The sequence below is a fragment of the Aedes aegypti genome, chromosome 2 (genome assembly GCF_002204515.2).
Source record: "Aedes aegypti strain LVP_AGWG chromosome 2, AaegL5.0 Primary Assembly, whole genome shotgun sequence".
Lineage (NCBI taxonomy): Eukaryota > Metazoa > Arthropoda > Insecta > Diptera > Culicidae > Aedes > Aedes aegypti.
Genome location: NC_035108.1, coordinates 88664387 through 88672635, shown reverse-complemented (window position 1 = coordinate 88672635; position 8249 = coordinate 88664387).

The following is an 8249-nucleotide window of genomic DNA, read 5'->3' as shown; positions in this document are numbered from 1 at the left end:
CGGCCACGAAGCCCACGCAGGGTTGGCTTAAAGCTTCGAGCTTTGCTATCTTGCGACGCCTATCCACCTATTTCATTTCATCATTTGCAAAAATCGTCTAGACTCCCTTTACCTTTGAGTCGCATGATCGCTATTAGTCATTTCTCGCGGAACATTACTAAAGGACCTATCTAACATTGAGAGGCTCTCTTTGTTTACTTTCTCTTTCATTAATAACTGAGTCACATTAACCTCTTCTGTTGCGTTTTTTGTATGAAACGCTAGTGAAGGAAATTGACTTTCGATCTATAGTGAAAAACTTCCCAAAATCTTTAGTTTTTCACTGTTATAATCGAAAGAGAACGAGAGAGGAGAGAATCTCTCATTTGTACATAGGTCCTTTAGTAATGTTCCGCGAGATTTCACGGCGAAATTCTCTCTCTTTCGCTCTTCAACAAAACTTGAAAACAATGGTGTCCGTACCTATCAACTTTGACAGGTACTGGCACCGTTGTTTTCATATTTCCCGAAAAAGAGAAAGAGAGCGATTTTCTGACAATAGCCATTACCAAAGCATAGCATAGCATACCAAAGCATAGACTGACTGTATCTGTCAATGGTTGCTACTCCGTGATTGATCGGAACTGGTAAGAATTGCACTACGATCCAAATGAATAAGGGTTGGGACTTTCCGCTTACTCTCGAAGTGCAATTTTAGCAGATCTAATATTGTTGATCAATAACGGCGCCGGCAAAGTCCTTACAGTCAGTTGGGATGGGTAAGGAACGTTAGGGTGTAATGATTGTTGCTTCTAGAGACCGAGAATACCTCTGCATCTCCACAATCACCACGGGTAGGGTATTTATCAGTGAGGGAGGAAAAGATCTGGGAGTCACCTTTGGTCGGTGATGCGATCCATGGACAAGGGGGAAATATACAACTTATATTAAAGCTAGTTTTGTATTTTCGTCTCAAAAAGTTTTTGGTAGAAGATTTAAAAAAAATCGTCAATATCTATAATGTCGAACATTTCAAAAGAAGTATTTATTAAAAGCGAAAACTGAAAATTACATGTATATATTTTAAATTTTATGAAACAGGAATAATTCCGACACTTGTAGTGACGAACCATACATAGTTTGTTTGAAAATTACATATGAGTATTACTGTGCATTTTTTTGTGCATCTCGAGTAGAAGTTTTAAAAAATACGTTAACATTCACAATGTCGAACACTTCAAAAGATATTTTTAATAATGTCAAAAAGAGAAAAATATATGTATATTGAAATTGTATATAAAAAAGCATAATGCCGACACTTATAGTGACAAACCATACAAAGTTTGTTTCAATATTACATAAAAGTTACGCTTTCAAGAAAAAATTTGTAATCATAAGCATGAAACCAACTCACCAGTTGGTAATCCATCCTCGACTGAACACAAATATCTCACACAGTGCGAACAGCAAAACTTCTTGGCGTCCCGAAAACAAACCGTCTTGCTTAGGCCTTCCCAAACACCTACCCAGCAAGACGCTCAACAACAGGGGAAAAAGAAGTTCTCCTTCGACGAAAACACGCGCGAAACCGTGAGAAGAAACCTCTCCGACGGCCCAGGTAATGTTTCAATACCAATGGGACGATGGACAACTGTTTTCCTTGCAGAAATATACAACATCTTAGAGTGTGCTTCTATATGTCTTAGAAGAAAGTATAGACATGCAAGGATTTGCGTATTTTCAGACAGCCAGGCGGCTCTGAACGCATTAAAATCCTATACATGCCAATCAAAACTGGTTTGGGAATGCATACAAGTATTGAAGCAACTGGCTATGAAAAAACAGGTCTCCCTGTACTGGGTACCAGGCCATTGTGGAATCGAAAAAAAATGAGAAAGCTGATTTTCTAGCTAGACGAGGATCGAATACTCAGTTTTTTAGGGCCAGAACCCTTTTGTGGAGTTTCAAAATATGTAATACAAAAGGAAATAAAAAAAATGGGAGCGTAATATGATACAGTCGTACTGGATTGGTACAAATACATCAAGACAGTCTAAACTGTTTATAACTCCAAATAAACAAATTACAGGAAAACTTCTAAACTTAAATAAATAATCATTCTGTATAGTTATTGGACTATTTACAGGACATTGTCCAGCTAGATAGCATTTAAAGAAGATAAGTCGAAGTCCAACTGATATCTGTCGGTTTTGCGACTGTGAGATAGAGACCTCTCAACACTTGCTTTGTGAATGCTCAGCACTATTTGCGCAAAGAAGACAGTATTTCAACAAGGGCATACTGAGTCCTTTTGAAATTTGGCAAGGAAATCCCAATAAGGTAGTTGAATTCATTTTAAGAATCATACCAGATTGGGGTACGTCGCACTATCAGTCAACGGCAGTTACTCTTAAAATAGTAACTTGTCGTTCTGAAAATATGCGAAAAATAAACAGGGGTATACCACAATAGATCAACTTAATGGTCGCAGTGGTTCAAATCCCAAAAAAAAACCTTGTAACGAATGCTTCAGGTTCAAGACCAGCAGCAGCTTAAGCGCCACTCACCAAAAGTGAGGCTGCTAAGGCTGTTAATGGCCCGGCAAAGGCTCTTATCTAGGGCGGGTTGAATTTCTCCCTCAAACACCGATCACACCTAGCTAACCACAAGGTTAGCTATCGCTCCCAAAGTTTAATATAAAAAAGTGTAGTGAAAATGGCAACCAAGCCCCGGGAGTGCAACAAATTCATCGAGTTGAAGAAACGCATCGCTGGATTATACAAGGACATTGCTTTCCTAAAGCAATGTAAAAAACACAGGCTTACACCCGTAAGTCATAAGGTAATTGTCAAAACAGCTAAGAACCCGGACATAATTAAAGACATAGAGATGCAATTATTGAGACGATCAATAAAGGCACTCTACGGTAGAATTAACGTGAAAACTTTGGAATGCTATTCTCTACATCTAAAATTAGCAAAAGAATTCCAAGATAATTTTCAAATTTTCCTAACTAAAGTAAAAATAGCAGAATTTTGTGAATCAGAAAGAAAGCGTAAATCTTTATCAGAAAAATTTAATAAATTAAAGTATCAAAATCCAAAGTTTTCACGTCCTTCTCAAAGACCTAACATACATAACATAGATGGAATAGTGGTTAATCGTTCATCTGAACAATTCACAGATGAACAATTGACCCTACTCAACAAAGGACTGACCTACGCTATACCAAAAAAACCTGACACGACACAAACAGTCATAGACATTGAAACAGCGATCAACAATAATAATTTACAGACCTCACAAATACAGGAAATCAGAACACACACCGCCAACATCATCCGCAACACGAACACTACACCCCAAAACAAAGAACACAACATAATCAAACAACTCAACACAAAACCGGTTTTCTATTTAAGAGCAGATAAAGGTAATTCTACTGTAATTTTTGATAAATCTAAATACGAAGAAATAATGCAGAACAAAATTAAACATGGACCTTACCGTATTCAAAGAACAGATCCTCTTCCAGGAATGATAAGACGTGTTGACAAAGCGTTAAAAGAAGCAAAACCGGTTTTGGGTAATGTTGTAAACTCTCTGAAAGAATCTTACCCTTCATTACCAAGAATTAAAGGACTTCCTAAAGTTCATAAACCTGGTAATGAAATGCGTGAGATTGTTTCAGCTATTGGATCACCCACCCACAAGATTGCAAAGTATTTAGTCCAGAAATTCCAAAATTTTCCAAAACAGTTTCATAGTAAAACAGTTAAAAATTCCAAACATTTTACAGAAGTAATTGAAAATTTAAAAATAGCCGATGATGAAGTTTTGGTTTCTTTCGATGTCAAATCTTTATTCCCTAGCATTCCTGTTAAAGAGGCCATAAGCCTATTAGAAGATTGGCTACTTAGTCAATATGAAGGCACAGATTGGATAAAACAAGTACGTACATACATTAAATTAACTAAACTTTGCATGGAAGAAAACTATTTTTCCTTTAGAGATGAAACATATAAACAGTTAAATGGAGCCCCAATGGGAAACCCTCTTTCTCCATTTTTAAGTGAGATTTTTATGGCAAATTTAGAGAAACGATTAGAAGATAAAAACCAGCTCCCTGAAATCTGGTGGCGTTACGTTGATGATGTTTTCAGCATAGTTAAAAAACACATCTTACCCCAAACTTTAGAAACAATTAATAAGGCTCACAAAAACATTGAATTTACTTACGAAGTGGAACAGGATAACAAATTGCCTTTCTTGGACTTACTTATTGTAAAGGAACACTCATCACTTACATTTGAAATCTATAGAAAACCAACTAACACTCAACGTATTATTCCAAACACATCAAATCACTCACACCAACAAAAAATGTCTTCCTTCAATCACATGATACATCGAATGCTAACAATCCCTCTCAGTGGAACTGGTAGAAGAAAGGAACTTAACTACATTTTTGAAACAGGACAATTAAACGGTTACACAAGACAAACAATACAACAACTCATCGACAAAAGAACACGAGAACAATACAAACGTTCACTTACTACTCTGACACAAGAACAACCAACACTCAAACATATAGCCGTCAATTACAACGATGAAACAAAAAAGCTACGCCCAATCCTACGAAAGTTTGGTTTCGAGTTAGTTTTTACCAGTAGAAACAACCAACTCCAAACTCTCTTAGGTTCAACAAAAGACCCAATTGACAGTTTGTATAAATCAGGCGTTTACCAAATTACATGCGACCACTGCAATAAAATTTACATAGGACAAACAAAACGGACTCTCAATACGCGTTTTAAAGAACACGTAGCAGAAGTTACTAAAGCACACAAAGACACAGAAAAAGGACAAGTACACCATTTCAAATCAAAAGTTGCAGAACATATTTACAATGAACAACATTTCCTTAACACAAAAAATATCAAACTCTTACGACATATTTCAAATCCTTGGAAGCTTGACGTAGCGGAAAGCATAGAAATTTTCAAACAAAACCACAATAAATTACTAAACAAAGATCAAGGAAATGGGTACTCTTGGCTGTTTAGACTTATACCTAACCTTCACACACACAATACATAAACACATTGATTGACCACCTGCCAAACAAGCAGGAATTTGTTATTTTGACAATCCTTTCATTTGATTAGGTACACAATTAAAAAATGACCTCCTGTATACGATTACAGGTAGAATCTAGTTCTAACATACCCACACACTTTTTCTAGTATAAATAATAGATCCATGCGATGTTCTCTTCAAGTCGAGCACTCGACACTGAAGAAGTCTGTAAGTCGCAGACGAAATAGGCCTATCTGTCAAGATAAGCAACACATATTAGAGTTTAAAGGTATTTGCTCACCTTAGTGATTTTAGTATTTTATTTTTTTTTGCAAAAAGTGAAGTGTTAAAGTTCATTTGTAGTTATTAAACATACTCTAATAATCCCTCACAAGGTTGGCTTCAAAGTGTACCCAACTGAACTAATCAAATTAGGAAAATATGTACAAAAAGTTCAAAGTTATTCAATACGCAAAATAATAAAGCTAAATGAGACAAATTATTTAAGTTTTCTTGGTAATTCAAATCGTATAACTCGTCAACCTTCGAAATAGGGTCGGCCTAGTGTTTTCAAATCCAGTTTATTGCAGTTCAAAAGAGTATACATAGGCCTAAACTTGCTTGAAGGTGACGTCAGCGAATTTGGTTTAAATCCTAAACCTATTATTTTTGGTTCTTACAAACTAAAAGGAACAAAAAGTACAAATAAAATCTCTGACCTTTCTATCAGCCAACCTGCCGGGAGTCAGCTGTATCCCAGAAATCCTCCGATCCACTGATGAGGTCACTCCAACGGCGATAATCCTTCCACGTGATATCCTTTCCACGTGATCGCATGCGCATGCAAAAGTGCAATTCCTAAATCGATTCGAGCCTTCGCAACTAACTTGCCCACGTACCGATCAAATCGTTGGTCGCGTACTCCCTTAGCAGTACGGAAAGTTGTCACTTCTCACCTGCAGATGGCACACTCAAAAGCTTCGGTGGCTCGGGTCTCTTTCGTGCGATGTTTCGCGAGCGACGGGGAGCTTGCGACGAGCGTGGTGAGCGAGTTGATGATGCGACATAAGACGATGCGAAGAGAGCTTTCGGGTGTTACACGCTGGCTAGCCGCTCGCAATAGAGTTCACTAGGGTTGTTTGACTCGAAGACGGGTAATTCCAGTAAAGCTTTCTTCGGTTGAATACGCACTTCACAACCTAGCATAAACGCCGGCAATGACCAGCGGGATTCACCTGGTCATTCGATATTTCGTATTAATTCACGGTACAATGAGTTCAATAGGAAATTCACCTTACCTCAAATAATTGGGAATTCAATTTACTTAAAAGGCGAATTTCAAAATGGCGTTCTAGGCACTTTGTCTTTTATCTAAGGAGAATTATTTAAATTAATTAAACTTCAGCACCTTTAACACTATTGGGATTATTCAGCTGCACTATTAGCAAACTTTGTGAAACTTTTAACCTTTTTGCACAAAATACTTTTCGATTAGTTTTAAATAATGAACTATTCCGATCTTCGTTCAAACGTTTTCGACTTTTCTCAAAAACCGATTTCGAATCGACAAATTGACAAATCGCACGAGAATAAAATGTCCGCAACAAAATTTTAGTTTTTATAAAATCCCCCCAATTGCGTACCGTCAAACAGGGTAACTTGCAATACTTTTCAACTTCAAATCTAATTAGATGAAAATTTTAATAAGCCAGATGAACCGAATACAATCTAGTATCCTAATCGCCACGTAGTGAATACCATGTGATATTTATTTTATTATAATTTGGTTTCCTGGGATCAGGAGAGACTGAAAATATGTATTTTCCCTGCTATCCCTGATGTGGGGTAACATGCAACACACAATGCTGACTAAAGTTTACCATCAAAAATTGTATCCATGCCCTATTTTTTATCATTAAATAATCAACTGCAATAAAAGCATGAAAATAAACAGAAACTAGGTACCACACTTTTTGAAAAATCATTATTATTGATTAAATTATGAGTATTGACCATATCCAATTAAAACAATCAATTAATTTTATATTTTATTGATTCCTCAGTGGAAATTTTGGCAAATCACAAGTCTTGACGGCTAGTGGAAAGCCATTAAAAAGTTTTAGAGCAACTTTTTTATTAAAATGCAATGGTTTTTAGGTCTTGCTCGACATAACTTATTTTTATTCATATTTAAACCAAAGTAACGTATTGAACGCCTTGACCTCTGTTGGTCATTGGAAAAAGCTATCTTTATATTACATGTAAAAAGTTCACAATGATAGATCTGCAAGTTACATTTGAAACAGATTTTTCAAATTAACCATAGTTTTCACGAAGAAAAAATAATAAATTCCAATAATGATGCAATTAATGTAACTTTTCTAGTATTTTATACCAAACGTGTAATAAGTTGATTGAGGTACAACAATTTTAATGTAATTCTACAAATAAATAGTCAATCTTGCTTTTTCGTGTGTTTTTGATGACAAGTGGCAGAAAACATCTTGCCATTGAAATTGAAATTGCTGTTGCAAGTTACCCCACATGGGTAGTCAAAAACGTTTTTAATTATTTTCAGTGTTTGAACGTGAAATAACCAAAACTTTTTTTTTAGTCTATTTGTACACTATTAAATACTGTAACAAATAGTAAATACTAAGAATAACATTTATATCCCGTTTTTGTGGTACTAGGGACGATTTTCAGTCCTATTTTCATACGATCAAACGTGTGATATGATTTTCTCCTCTAGCAAACCGAACAAAGTAAAAATATACCCCAATCCTCACCAAAACCTATCTTTTTATACCTAAGGTCATTACCCGGTGTAACAAATTAGAATAATTTAATTCAATGCTTTAAAAAACGTCAATTTAGTTACATGTCGTCGTGTTGCAAGTTTCACCCCTGTTGCAAGATACCCCGTTTGACGGTACCTATTTTTGTTTGAACGCAATTTAGAAACACCTCATCTCATTTTGCTTTACTCATTTATATTTTTTCCGATCTCGCTCTACCTTTTTCGCTGTAGGATTTATACACGCAGGTAGCAGATTTCCGCTTGCAGTCCAAATTAGTTCAAATAGGTTCTTTAAATTTGTCTTTTGGTCAGCTAAATGAGATCCTGCGGAGGCTCTCACCTGTTATTTGAAACGATCAATCAGAGCTTTTGAATTTCAAAGCTTCAG